Below are 15349 nucleotides of genomic sequence, written 5' to 3'. Positions count from 1 at the left end.
TGCACATACTATTTATAACTGCTGGAATCACTGTATCACTTATCTGATTATAGTAGAGTTTCATTGCACTTTTCTGGTAAAGAAGTAATGGTAGCTTTCCTTTACCAAAATTCACTACAGATTCTTTAAGTAAACTTCTTAACTTAAGATATTTTCCAAATTTTAATCTTTAGCTTTCTGGTTTCTGCTATTATATTAAATTCAGGATCGATAATCCAAACCCATTAGGCAACTCACGGTCAATTTACTCAAATCCTCCCAGAGGGTAACATTTTCTGCATCGTAATACCATATTTGCTAATACGCATTATGCCAGTATAACAAATAGCGCAGTGTAGTGTTGTATTTGGCTTTTCCCGTCACAGTATCATCGGTTGGGCAGACCTTTGATGTCACCATACTTAGTCCTCATTGTCCAGACTGGATCAATGGCATTTATGTTCATATATCGTGTCTTCTCAAAAGATATTTGCAATCCTGCCTTCACTGCTGTTTCCTTGAGGACATCAGTCTGTTTAGTTGCAATTTGCAGATTCTCTGCAAAAAACTCTATATCATCTGCAAATGCGAGGCATTCAAATGTAAGCCCAGACTGTTTGCGGCCTAGCCTGATTCCATTTTGAAAGTGGAACTGACTCATTTCTTTTCGCCATTCCCTGATAACTTTTTCTAAACCACAGTTGAACAAGATCGGAGAGAGACTTTCTCCTTGTCTCAAACCTTTTTTGATTTCAAGGGGCTCAGACAGTTCGCCTAAAAATTTAATTTGTGATCGTGTGTTTGTTAGTGTTTGCTGAATAAGCCTCGTTGTCTTATCATCTATTCCAAATTTTTTCAGCACTTCTATTAATGTCTCTACCTACGGAGTCGTACGCCTTTTTAAAACCCACAAATGTCATGATCACTTTCTTATCAGCTGCTAGTGTCTTTGTTTTGATTAAGGTTTTGATGGTAAAGATCTGCTGTGCACACGATCTTCCTGTCATAAAGCCGGTTTGATATTCACCTAGTTGTTGGTCTATGTGTGTGGTGTAACGACGCCTTAGGTTTTCGTTTGATATATGACCATGTGCAGACTTCGTCACCTACGTCAGTTACAACCCACTTCAAAAATGATTCATATTCTTTTTAAATTGTCATAGAATGGTTCTTGAACGAAACTGTAAAACATCAGTAGAGTCGTGTGCAGAGAATTACATCACTTGGGCCAATTGGTTTTCGTAACTTTTTCGAATTTAAATTTCGTTTGTTTCTCCTCAGAAATTATATTGACACACGTTATCTTGATCTAATCGATATCAGAATCACACATTAAATAAACTTTTTAGATTCAAAGTTTCGGCCAACGCTGTCTGAATCAATAATCTTGTCAAATATATTATTAATCCGTTCACATAACTCTTCATAAATAAATCTTCAAGACACGTGTTTCAACTTTAGTAGCATACACTATTTTATTAGCCTCCTACACATACAGATGTGAACTTGAGCGTTGACAGACAGTGACTAACATTTCAATAAGATTAAGATCTATATGATGTCATTGTTGTACAAAAAGAGTATAAAACTTCATTTTTAATTTTTTAGAAGCACGACGCAACAACTCGGTTCCAGGATCTTCTGTTGCTCCTTGGCTGTCGACCCGCGACGTATAGCGGCCAGCAATTTCCTCTCTGATCGCGGCAACGAAGATGCTGTCCCCGTTCGTTGCGCCGACCTCTCCGTACATGAAACACATAAAAAAATACAAACTTTTAGATAATTCACATTTATTACAAATAATAAGAAAACACATAAACAAAACTAAATTAAACTTATAGTCACCTGCAAACTGGGCTGACTTTGATGGATGGGTGACTCTTAATTTCGTCCCACTACATACCCCACCCACAAGCTCAGTTTGTCAGGTTTTAACCGGAATTAAAACTGTTCAATATACAATATTTAACTGTTAATACATTTTCCTCACATTTTACGTAACCTAGAGTCCTTGCTATTAGATAGATTTAATCCTTTTAATACGATATCGTTGTGACTATTTGTCATTTACTCTTAATTGTGCTCTTATGGTAATTCGTAACCGAATATAGGGAGATTGCTCCTCTTCAGTTAATAGTTGCTAATAAATACTAATTTAGTACGTTCTTTAACGTTGTACATTAGGACAGAGCGTTCAAATTGTGATAGATTAGTTTCAGTTTCATTTATTTACTAGAGTTATTCTTTTCAAGAATGTATATTACTAATAAGTTTCTCACAATAACTAATAGTACTATTTACTTTACGTCATCCTCTTCCCTAATGCCTTATTTATGCCTGAGGTCAAGAAGAAATCAAGCAAAACTTTCTTTGGAATCTCGGCACGGCTTTCTTTACCTTCGGACACCTTGTTGGGTAATGGCCATTTATTTAGGAGAAACAAGCGAGAGAGCCCCATTTGGTGTGTTCTATATTAACACTATTACAAACCTCTATTAAAGGCACTCTGCTATGTTCTCGTGAGCCATATAGCTCTGGACGCCCATGGTCCCTAAAACTATTAACCATCCCCTTTGGTTCCTACTATCCGAGTAAATTTAAAATACGCAAAATTCCTTTAGACCTAAGAGCAAAGTTTCCTCCATATAAATCCCCCCTTTTGGTTATCTTTCTCTTTTTGAAGTACCAGTAGATTATTGTAGAACACATGTTTAAGCTTTCTGTCATTTATTTAAAATAACACCTAACTATCACGAAAAACTTCACATGAATAAACTATGAACACTCTTCCGTGTGTAACATATACTAAATATTAACTTATTTAGGAATGAAGGGTTTCATTTGATCAACACTATATAATCCTTTAATTACACCTGATGAAGGTTCCATAAGAAGTAATGCTTTGGGATGTACAATCTTATGTACAACATATGGACCTTCAAAGATCAAGAAGAATTTTCTATATTCCTTACCGATCTTAGAACTTTTAGGATGAGATCGTACTAACACAAGATCTCCTACCTGAAATGAGGGTTCTATAGCCTGTTGATTATAACTTTTAATTCTCCGTTCGGCATTTTTTACAATCTGTTCGCAAACTTTTTCGTCTGGGATACATTGTTGGATCTCATTTACTGGTGGCCAAGGTAAAGCAGCTAGTAAAGGCTCACCTATAATTCGTTTGCCTAAAATTTCTATAGGTGATAATCCCGTCGTTAGGTGAGGCAATTCATTTAATATCTTTTCGAATTCAGGCATTAGTTTGGCCCACCGAGTATGTTTATGTGCACAATAAGTTCTACATAATCGTCCTAATTCTTTCATGACTCTTTCTACTAAATTACTTTGAGGGTGATATTTCGAAATTAAGATATGTTTGATTCCATATTGTCTTATCATATCTTGAAATCTTTGACTAATAAAGGCACTACCGTTGTCAGACATAAGTCGTCTAGGAATGCCCCAGTTAACAAAGTAATTTCGGGTGAGGCAGCGTATAACGCTTGCTGTATTCGCTCGTTTCAAAGTATACAGTTTCACATGTTTGGACCAACATTCCATTACAACAAACACATATGTTAATCCTCCTGAACTCCGAGGCAGAGGGCCGAAAAAATCTAATGATAGTAGATCCCACAAACCTCGAGGAATTACAGCATATAATTTATAACGCTTGGATTTGTTATTAACTTTAACCTTTTGACAGGTTTCACAAGCCCTAATAATACTTCTCACAATACGTGACATATTTTTGAAATAATAATACTTCATTAGATGTTTAATACATTTATGAATTCCAAAATGCCCGTAACCTTCATGAATATAAGTAATTAACTCGTCCACAACAGTTTTCGGAATGCAGATTTTCCATCTCTGGTGTTCCCTCTGTGCTTTCCAATACAACAAGTCGTTAAAATATAACCACACACCCCGAGTGTTAACTGTTTCGTCCCCATTATTAAGGTTTTATATAATTCGTAGAGTAACATTTTTCTTTCCTTTATGTAATACGGTAACCTACTAATTAGGACTCGTATTAAATGACTTTCAGTAATTGGTTCTTCAATTAATTGAGCACGGTTTAAATTCCATTTGAAGTAATTCCTATAACCTCTCCACCGTTTAGAATATGGAGGAGGGTCTAACAACTCTAAAGTTAAGTGTTGTTGTTTTCCTCTTGACCAATAATTTTGTTTAAACTGCTTAACAAAATCATCCCAGTCCCTGAATTCAGTTCTATGCAGTACTGCCCATTCCGCAGCTTCTGCTTCTAAATGTCCTATTACAAATTGAATGCGTTTTTCATTACTCCATTTAGGAGATAATGATGTTTCAAAAGCTTTTATAAAGATTATAGGATGAAGTTCGCCTCCTGGTTTGAATACAGGAAATCGACTTGCTACATTTGAATTTGTCGTTATGTCATCCAGACATTCTGCGAGAGAAATAGTCGGATTTTGTTTAGATTGCAGAGACGGAGTTGCATCGGATTGGCTTGCCGTGATTGCTTTATTCATATTGTTGTCGTCCGAGCTAGCAAATTCGATGCGACTGTTGTCTCTGATTATGTTATTACCTCTGCTACCTGAAATGTTCTCGTTATTATCTAATTCCGATAACCGTTTAGTAATTTCCTGTATCTGCATTTCTGTATTGGATACTCGATTAGCTAATATCGATTCTTCACTGTGCTCACGATGTGAACGCTCTGTACCTTCGTCAATATTATTATCTTTGGCAGTCTCAAGGTTACTGCATATTTCAGTAATTAAAGATTTCATGTTTTTCGATTTCGGTATGGTCCTTTCCTACTTGATGAGTTAATGTCTCTAATTCTACATTATCTATTGAAGAAACCTCTACAGGTTTGGTAGAGACCTCTTTAATAGATTTCAATAATTCTCTGCGAACATTTTCTGTTTGCATAGAAGATTCATCTCGTAACATGTCGTTATTTTTCTGTATTTCATTTACAACTAAGATATTGACACTATCTAGTCTCTCGGTTAAGTCAGTGATATCGTTTCGCATGCGAGCTTTTTCCTCGCGCGATTCCTGGATATATTCTTCTAACCTTTTACAATTATCAGCAATCTTATTACTAAGTCCTACTAATTTTTCCTGCATTTCAACTTTAGAAGACTCTATTTTATCACGGTGTGGTGTAACGACGCCTTAGGTTTTCGTTTGATATATGACCATGTGCAGACTTCGTCACCTACGTCAGTTACAACCCACTTCAAAAATGATTCATATTCTTTTTAAATTGTCATAGAATGGTTCTTGAACGAAACTGTAAAACATCAGTTGAGTCGTGTGCAGAGAATTACATCACTTGGGCCAATTGGTTTTCGTAACTTTTTCGAATTTAAATTTCGTTTGTTTCTCCTCAGAAAATTATATCGACACACGTTATCTTGATCTAATCGATATCAGAATCACACATTAAATAAACTTTTTAGATTCAAAGTTTCAGCCAACGCTGTCTGAATCAATAATCTTGTCAAATATATTATTAATCCGTTCACATAACTCTTCATAAATAAATCTTCAAAACACGTGTTTCAACTTTAGTAGCATACACTATTTTATTAGCTTCCTACACATACAGATGTGAACTTGAGCGTTGACAGACAGTGACTAACATTTCAATAAGATTAAGATCTATATGATGTCATTGTTGTACAAAAAGAGTATAAAACTTCATTTTTAATTTTTTAGAAGCACGACGCAACAACTCGGTTCCAGGATCTTCTGTTGCTCCTTGGCTGTCGACCCGCGACGTATAGCGGCCAGCAATTTCCTCTCTGATCGCGGCAACGAAGATGCTGTCCCCGTTCGTTGCGCCGACCTCTCCGTACATGAAACACATAAAAAAAATACAAACTTTTAGATAATTCACATTTATTACAAATAATAAGAAAACACATAAACAAAACTAAATTAAACTTATAGTCACCTGCAAACTGGGCTGACTTTGATGGATGGGTGACTCTTAATTTCGTCCCACTACATGTGTTGTTCTATTCTATGTCTGAGAGCAATGGCAAGGATCCTGTATGCTGCTGGTAGAAGTGATATTCCACTGTAGTGATTGATATTGGATTTATCTCCTTTCTTGTGCAATGGGTGGATGACAGCATCTCTCCATTCTTCTGGGATCTCTCCCGTGAGCCAGATTTTTTTTAAAGAGTCTTTCAAGTAGTTCTAGGTAACTGTCTCCTGCGTACTTCAAAAGTTCTGCAACAATTGAATCTTTGCCAGACACTCCGTTGTTTTTCAAGCCCCCGACGATCTGTCATATTTCCTTTTTATCTGGTGGGGTGGAATCAGGAAGTTTGTTTTGTGGTTTCTGGAAGGTTAATTTTTCTGGTGGTGGGTCACATTTGAGCAACTCTTTGAAGTATCTAGCCAAGTGTTCACAATTCTGTTTGTTGTTCATAATCAGTTTGCCCTGATCATTTTTGAAACAGATGTTGAGTGATAAGTAACCTCTAAGTTTTGATTTAAATGTTTGATACAAGCTTCTGGTGTTGTTTTTCTGGAAATTCTCTTCTAGCTCCTTTAATTGATCTCATTCAAACCTTCGTTTGGCGTTACTAAATACTTTTGCTGTCGTCCTCCGTTGGGTTTTAAATTCATCGAAGTTCTGTTTGGTAGAATTCCACTTGTTCCAAGCTTCATAACGTTTCCGTAAGGAATCTCCACGTTTATTATGCCACCATGGATGTTTCTTTTTCTTAGCGAGTAAAATTGTTAGTTTTGCTGCTTCCTGAATCTTCTGAGCCATTTTGTCCCACTCGGTGGAGTTTAACTTGTCATGTTCATGTTGATACTTCACAAATATTTCTTCACTGATTTTCAGTTGTTCAATTCTGTACTTCTGAATTCTGGTTTCACTTTGACCCTTGTCAGATGATGGTCGGAATCAAAATTAGCACCTTTCTGCACTCTGACGTTCATTGTTTCCTTCGTGCTGGTAGTCACTAAGTGATCAAACTAAAATTCTCCTAACATGAGATTGGGTGATCGCCATGTATTCATCTGCTCTGGAGCCCTCTTAAACTGGTGGAAATAATTTTCATTCCAAATGATTCCCAGACGTCACTCAATCTTTCACCATTTCTGTTTGTCCTTCTGTGGGCTACATATTTGCCCACAATATTCCGGGATTTTCTCTCTTTTCCAGTCTGGACACTGAAGTCCCCCATAAGGATCTTGACATGCTTGTCTGGGATTCTGAATAATTCTTCTTCGACTTGTGACCAAAATTCTTCTACCTTCTCTGGGTTCTTTCTGTTGTCTTCATTGAAGGGCCCATGGGCATTGAATAAGATGTATAATTTGTTTACACTTGCAAGTGTTACTATAGACAGTCTAGGAGATGGAGACCTGAAGTCTACTATAGATTCAGTTATATAATTATGAATGAAGAAGGCCGTTCCAAGGATTAACACTGCATTCTTCGTTTTCTCTCTTTTCTTAACCTTGATATCTGACATTTCATCTGCTGTCAGTCTTGTTTCTTGGACTGCCAGAAGTTTGATTTTGTATTCATCAAGTTCTTTGATCAGTTCCTTTTGTTTTCCAATTCTCAATAGGGTGTTCACGTTAAGCGTACCAAAGAAATGTTTCTCCTTCGTTCTGAGTTTGCGGGGTGATGGATCCTTCGACTGATCCAAACATGATGGTGTAGGGCCGGCCCCCAGAGTCTATTGCCCTACTTGAACCAAAATTTTGGCCCCTGACCGAACCGGCTGGGATACTAGTTTCCGTACATTATGCCATCATGGTAGTTGCGTGGGTTTAGATTTATTATTATTATTATCATTATTATTATTATTTATAAAGGTCAGAGACGTCCATCCGTTAATGAATGAGGTGCAAGCACAATGGTCATGGGGGATCTGACAACTTGACAATCTGGCAAACTAGTTAAAACCACGTCGTAAGAAAAACTGCCGTACAATAGTTATTTATAAAATTTGCAACGAAATAAACACTTTAGGAGGTGTTCCACAGTGCTTTAGAGTCAAAATTACGCGTATGATAAACATCGTTAAGCGAATACCTTAGGATAAAGAACTAATGGTCAGAATCAATATGCAGTTTTTATTGATATAAATAACTTATGCTATTTAGTAACTCTTCAAAATGACGGCCGCCAAGTTATGTTGTAACTACTGCGCCAGTTGTACCTGCTTAGTGTCTTGTTCGAAGCGTGCATTTCATGGGAAACACATTGCAACAACACGCCTCAAATTCAACCGACACAACCCATCTTTGTTATTGAGAATATTAAGAAACTTGAGAATAATATGAAACGTGAGGAATCCGCAATAGTAGCTTTTGCACCACGTTCTCAAATTCACTTTTTTTGACAAGGCAAGATAAGTACAAATTTATTTCTTTATTCATGTAAAGAAAAGCCGAACTCCATTTAATTTAAACTGTGTAAAAAGTGCTTTTGGTTAATGCTAACTAGTGTTACCACCATATTTCAAATATCCATTATCACTTTGATTAAATGTCATCTCAAAATTACCATTTACTTTGTGTGAAATTAACAATAGTGAATGCTAGTGTGGTTTAAAGTTTGAAGGTTGATATAAATAACTTACGCTCTTTAGTAACTCTTCAAACTTTGAGGGTCGCTTTGTCACAATAACTGCTTAAATCCCATATGTCTGAATTAAATTACTGAAAGTTTCAAGATTAAATTAACTTCCGTCTTATGACAATTAACTCTTTCCAAAGTTCATAATGTAATGGTTAAACTGGAAGTAAGATCACGGTAGTTACATTCTGATATAAAAAACTATAATTACATATCGGAATTATAAAGTCATTATTTGTTCTAAGTTGAATGAACACTACTTTCAAAAGTCATGATATGTATTCGCAGTTGCGAATGCGAACAACCAACAGATGTTTAAGGGAATGACGGCAATGAAAATCTCTGCCAGACTGGGACTCGACCCCGGATTTCCCGCTTCGCGCTAGATGTTGCCTTACCCGTTTGTCTGTCCGTGCATGATTCACGGCCATACCCAAACTTCCGTATGTCGTCGTTCCTGCATCATAACCTGTACTCGTACATGCATTATGTAAAATGGCTCTGAGCACTATGGGACTTAACATCTGAGGTCATCAGTCCCCTAGAACTTAGAACTACTGAAACCTGACTAACCTTAGGACATCACACACATCCATGCCCGAGACAGGATTCGAACCTGGGACTGTAGCAGTCGCACGATGTCGGACTGAAGCGCCTAGAACCGCTCGGCTCCCTCGGCCGGCTGCATTATGTAATTCCCGTATAGGGAATGCAGGTCAGAACGGACACTTCATCGTTCTTCATAACAACATCGTACTTTCAATATTCGTCCCTTCAAGATGCAGCGACCGGTATTAGAAAGTAGAATTATTAGTTTTCAGGAGAAAAACTCTGAAGGTGAGTTAACATTGTTTGCTGGTAGATTTGCATATGTTGTCGCTATGTTTTAGTGGGAAACAATTTCCAGAGTGATAACTGCAGGTAATACTGAACTTTATACTTTCTTTGTGGATACAAGGACCCGTTAGTTTGCAACTATGCGCACTGGTAGCAGTACGATAGCCTAATCAACATTGAGACACAGGTACTGGCACGGTTGCCATTAGTAAGAGAGTTCAGTTTACTCTAAAATAGTGTTCAAAGTGTTTATATATATATATATATATATATATATATATATATATATATATATATATATATATATATATATATATATTATTCTTGAGTTCCTCCCTGCGTATTTGATAATCAAAATATCCACGGGTGTACTGCCGGTCTACAGTGTCCAACGGGCACAATATTTCGGCGATCATACATGTAGTCGAATTAAATCGGGTGATGCTGAGGGAATTAGAGTAGGAAATGAGATACTTAAAGTAGTAAAGGAATTTTGCTATTTGGGGAGCAAAATAACTGATGATGGTCGAAGTCGAGAGAATGTAAAATGTAGACTGGCAATGGCAAGGAAAGCGTTTCTGAAGAAGAGAAATTTGTTAACATCGAGTATAGATTTAAGTGTCAGGAAGTCGTTTCTGAAAGTATTTGTATGGAGTGTAGCCATGTATGGAAGTGAAACATGGACGGTAAATAGTTTGGACAAGAAGAGAATAGAAGTTTTTGAAATGTGATGCTACAGAAGAATGCTGAAGATTAGGTGGGTAGATCACATAACTAATGAGGAAGTATTGAATAGGATTGGGGAGAAGAGATGTTTGTGGCACAACTTGACCAGAAGAAGGGATCGGTTGGTAGGACATGTTCTGAGGCATCGAGGGATCACCAATTTAGTATTGGAGGGCAGCGTGGAGGGTAAAAATCGTAGAGGGATACCAAGAGATGAATACACTAAGCAGATTCAGAAGGATGTAGGTTGCAGAAGGTACTGGGAGATGAAGAAGCTTGCACAGGATAGAGTAGCATCGAGAGCTGCATCAAACCAGTCTCAGGATTGATGACAACAACAACAACATGTCGCCATCATCAGGTGAACTGACGGAGTGAGCTCCTGTGAACGTGCCGGTACGGAGATCCGTACGCTATGGCTGCTCAGGGGGAACTGGCTTCGGTCGCGGCGGCAGCCGATTTAAATACCTTCCGCCCGCGGCGCACTCCCTCCGTCGTCCGCGCCCCGTGCCACGGTCGCGCGGTGGAACAGATTGCGACGGCGTCTGAGATGACGTCGGTGTGATGGCTCTGTCCGCCGTGGTCGTTACAACTATGCGTTTGCTCGATTTATTCTTGATTAACCCAATCGCTGGTTCCTAAGCCTTGCTAAGGTTATAGCCACAGTCACGGTTTATGAGGTCGTCATTGGTGCGAATTTAGATGGCCTCTCTAACAACGCTGTCCCAGTATCTCGACGTCTGTACCAGAATCCTCGTGCGTTCATACTCCATAGCGTGATTTTCCGACAAACAATGTTCAGCGACCGCCGACTTGCTCGGATACTTCAGTCGAGTGTGCCTCTGGTGTTCACGGCATCGATCCTCGACGGTACGCATCGTCTGACCAATATACGACTTGCCACATTGACACGGAATCTGGGACACGCCGGCCTTCCTCAGACCGAGGTCATCTCTGGCGCTCCCCACCAGTGCACGAGTTTTATTCGGAGGACAAAACACAGTTCCGACCCGGTGTTTCTTCAAAATGCGGGCACGCAGACAGCTGCCACCACCCTTCACAGAGGAATGGGGTACTTAAAACGCTAGTACATAGGGCGCGCACTATCTCTGACGCAGAGAGTCTACCCCAGGAATTGGAACATCTGAGAACTGTATTTCGAAAAAATGGGTACTCAGAGTGGCAGATTCAACGTGCTCTCCGCCCAACCACTACAGCACAATCGTGGAAATGGATGAAATCACGAGGGAGGAGGTAGGCACTGCGTTTATTCCATATACAGGCGCACTCTCGGGGAAAATCGCCCGCATTTTGAAGAAATGCCGATTCAGGGGAGAACCTCCTCATTCCTTACCTTATCTGGCTGCCTAATGTTCATCATTCTTCTGTAGTACCACATATGAAATGCTTCGATTCTCTTCTGTTCCGGTTTCCTTACATTCCGTATTTCACTACTATACAATGCTGTGCTCCAAACTTACAGTCTCAGAATTTTCTGCCTCAAAATAAGATCTATGTTTGATGCTAGTAGACTTCTCTTGGCCAGGAATGTCCTCTTAGCCGATGCTAGTCGGCTTTTTATGTCCTCTTGGCTCCATCTGCCAAGAGTTATTTTGATGCCTAGGTAGTAGAATTCCTTAAGTGCATCTACTTCGTGATCACCGATCCTGATGTTAAGTTCTCAGTGTTCACATTTTTGCTACTTCTGTTTACTTTCGTCCTTCTTCAATTTACTCTCAACCCACTTCCTTTACTCAACAGATACTTCATTCCATTTAACAGATCTTGCAACTCTTGTTCACTTTCATTGAGGACAGCAATGTCATCAGTGAATCTTTTCATTGATATACTTTAACCATGAATTTTAATTTCACTCTTGATCCGTTACTTTATTTCCGTCGTTGATTCTTCGAAGTATAGACTGAACAGCAAGGGTGAAAGACTACATCCCTTTCTTACACACTTCTTAAACACAGAGTTCGTTCTTGGTCTTCTAATCTTATTGTTTCCTCTTGGTTCTTGCACACATTGTATGTTACCTATCTTTTCCTATAGCTTACCCCTATTTTTCTCATAATTTTATAGATACTGCACAATTTTACATTGTAGAACGCTTTTTTCAGACTGAAAATGCTATGAATGTGTCTAGACTTTTCTTCAGTCTTTCTTGCATTACCAACGGCAACATCTGAACTGCCTCTTTGGTGCTTTTACCTTTCCTAAAGCCAAATTTATTGGCCTCTAATACATCCTCAATTATCTTTTCCATTTTTCTGCATAATATTGTTGTCAGCAATTTGGTTGTGCGATAATTCTTGCAGTTGTCGGCTCTTGCAGTCTTCGGAATTGTGTGAATGATGTTTTCTCGGAAGTCTAATGGTATATCGCCAGACACATTTATTCTACACAGCAACGTGAATAATCGTTTTGTAGCCATTTCCCAAAATTATTTTACAAATTCTGCCTTATTTGAGCTTAAGTCGTTCAAAGTTCTTGTAAATTCTGATAATAATACTGAATCCCCAATCTCTTCTACATCGACTCCTGTTTCTTCTACTATGACATCTTCCCCATCATAGAGGCCTTCATTATAGTCAATCCACGTATCCGATCTGTCCCGTGGTTTTAACAGTGGAATTTCAGTTACAACGGAGTTTCTTTCCACTATGTTACACACAAAAAAAAAGTTTTGTATCACCTCTGTTCCGAGAGTTCCGGAACCTGTGCAGATAATTGGAATAGAGATCAACATAAACATAATTTCCGCCCTTTTTGTTGGTCATGAAAACTACACATTGCCTGTTGTACCATCATACAGCGAGGCCTTCAGAGGTGGTGGTCCAGATAACCAGTAGCACGTCCTCTTGCATTGATGCACGCCTGTATTCGTCTTGGCATACTATCCACAAGTTCATCAGGGCACTGCTGGTCCAGATTTTTCTACTCCTCAACGGCGATTAGGCACAGATCCCTCAGAGTGGTTGGTGGGTCCATGAACAGCCCTTTACAGTCTATCCCAGGTATGTTTGATAAAGTTCATATCTGGAGAACATGCTGGACACTCTAGTCGAACGATGTCGTTATCCTGAACGAAGTCATTCGCAAGATGTGCACGATGGGGGCGCGAATTGTCGTCCATGAAGACGAATGCCTCACCAATATGTTGCCGATATGGTTCACTATCGGTCGGAGTATGGGATTGACGTACCGTACAGCCGTTACGGCGCCTCCCGTGACCACCAGCGGCGTACGTCGGCCCCACATAATCCCACTCCAAAACACGAGGCAACCTCCATCTTGCTGCACTCGCAGAACAATGTGTCTAAGGCGTTCAGCCTGACCGGATTACCTCCAAACACGTCTCCGACGACTGTCTGGCTGAAGGTATCGGTGAAGATAACGTGATGCCAATCATGAGCGGTCCATTCGGCATGTAATTGGGCCCATCTGTACAGCACTGCATGGTGCCGTGGTTGCAAAGATGGACCTCACCATGGACGTCGGAAGTGAAGTTGCGCATCATGCAGCCTGTTGCGCATAGTTTGAGTTGTAACACGAAGTGCTGTTGCTGCACGAAGAGCGTTATTCAACAGGGTGGCGTTGCTGTCAGGGTTCCTCCGAGCCATAATCCGTAGGTAGCGGTCATCCACTGCAGTGGTAGCCCTTGGGAGCCCTGAGCGAAGCATGTCATCGACAGTTCCTGTCTCCAAGTATCTCCTCCATGTCCGAACAACATCGCTTTGGGTAATTCCCTATTTGAGATCCCTTCCTGGCACAAAGTAAAAATGCGGACGCGATCTAACCGCGGTATTGACCGGCTAGGTAAGATTGAACTACAGACAACACGAGCTGTGTACCTCCTTACTGGTGCAATGACTAACTGACCGGCTGTCGGACCCCCTCTGTCTAACAGGCGCTGCTCATGCATGGTTGTTTACATCTTTGGGCGGGTTTAGTGACATCTCTGAACTTTCAAAGGGACTGTGTCTCTGATACAACATCCACAGTCAACGTCTATCTTCAGGAGTTCTGGGAACGGGGGGGATGCAAAACTTTTAGTTGACGGGTGTGTATGCTGAATCAGTTATTCCGACAATCATTTGTTTTTCGATTTCTTGATATTTCCCTACAGTATGGAAAGTTTGTCCTAGTTCCAATTTTTGCCATTAGATTGGCCTGAGAACTGTGCGCCGAAAACGCCCGCATCTGAATAAAAACACAGCTAAAAGTGTTACTATTAATTCTAATATAGGTTCTAGCAAGGTCACGCTGCCTAACGTTCTCGATCAGATGGTCATGACAAGAGGCGCTAAGAGAACACTATGACTAGAATAGAAAATAAAGTGTATGGTCGATATACGTGCACATTACATTTATGTGTGAAAGTTCCTGAAAACAGTGGTAAACTGCACCGTGGGCACATTGCAGACCGTTGTTTCTTGTTTACCAAATAGCGCGGCCATCGTCGTTACGGTACACAGTTGTTTGTTATGAAACATGATTAGCTGACCAATATGTGTCTCATACGCTTTGCTCAGTCACGACTACGTACTGCATGAAGAGTTAATTTCCAGTCTTTGATCCTGATTTGAGAATTCTCAGATTAGCGGCCTCCAAGGTTAGTACAGTTTTGGCCATAACAACTTAGGCAACTGTTTTATAATAGTTTCATTTTCTCACGGAATACAATACTCTTTAATCATTCTTAAGAATGAGCGACAACTACATCCACATTCTTGTCACACACTATTTAACAATCGTGTTACTTCGAAAATATTTAAAAATTAGAAGACGTCGATGTGGTGTCAAAGAATTAAAGACGCGGGGGAAAACTATCCCTGTGAAACACAATTTTGTCTTTCCTCGTTATCTTCCCTGCAACTCACCCTTTGATGACAAACACATTAACGACGTCGTGTTCTTTCATATCCCTGTATTTCTGTCTGAAACGTAGTTTTCACTCGCCAGCATCGGTGAAGAATGCTCCAAAAAGTTTGGCAACTGAAATCTACTTGTATATGTCGTGTTTCCTGAACTTCATAATTCATATATTTTTGCGTTTGTACAGAAAAAAGACTGCAGCTGAAGATCGAAGGGTATGAAAGCGAGGTAGCAGAAGGGAGTGAGATATGGTTGTAGTCTATACGTCGTATTATTCACTCCATAGTGTACATAAAAGCAATACAAGGA

Source organism: Schistocerca piceifrons, chromosome 6 (assembly GCF_021461385.2).
Source record: "Schistocerca piceifrons isolate TAMUIC-IGC-003096 chromosome 6, iqSchPice1.1, whole genome shotgun sequence".
In the NCBI taxonomy this organism is placed as follows: Eukaryota; Metazoa; Arthropoda; class Insecta; order Orthoptera; family Acrididae; genus Schistocerca; species Schistocerca piceifrons.
The sequence above is the reverse complement of the archived record's forward strand: the minus strand, read 5'-3'. Positions refer to the sequence as shown.